The sequence below is a fragment of the Penaeus monodon genome, chromosome 19, assembly GCF_015228065.2.
Source record: "Penaeus monodon isolate SGIC_2016 chromosome 19, NSTDA_Pmon_1, whole genome shotgun sequence".
Lineage (NCBI taxonomy): Eukaryota > Metazoa > Arthropoda > Malacostraca > Decapoda > Penaeidae > Penaeus > Penaeus monodon.
The window spans coordinates 14,132,915-14,133,302 of NC_051404.1; the positions used below are offsets into that span (position 1 = coordinate 14,132,915).

The 388-nt window shown below is 32.5% G+C and overlaps 1 protein-coding gene across 1 annotated transcript in view; it reads left to right on the forward strand.

Annotated features, from left to right (window-relative positions):
• Positions 1-388, forward strand: part of LOC119585075 (AT-rich interactive domain-containing protein 1A-like) — a gene marked incomplete at its 5' end in the record, with an annotated part of 7,824 nt that overhangs the window by 5,328 nt on the left and 2,108 nt on the right.

Genomic DNA, 388 nt, shown 5'->3' on the forward strand with positions numbered 1-388 from the left:
CTGTTATATTTGCTATAGGTTTGAATTGTATCGGTTATCAAGAGTTGTCAGGGAATAATGAAAAGAATAAGTATTATAATTTTCTAAATTGATAATCTGTATTTCGATGTACAATGATGATGTCACTATTGAAGATGACATGTTATGTCATATTAATATTAACATTTTCTTCGGGGTCACACACACTCCAAGAAATCAAATTAAAGCAAGAACTTTTGCCAGTATATCGAAACGCTTGCGGTGTTGCAAGAAATTCTTGGTTTGGGATTAACAGCATTGTTTCGGTCTGCCCACATGGGCTAATTGCTCGCATTTAATGTGTTATTTTGTTATCAAGTATGAATTTAGGCGTAATATTTAAAGAAACGATAAAGGAAGATATCACTCA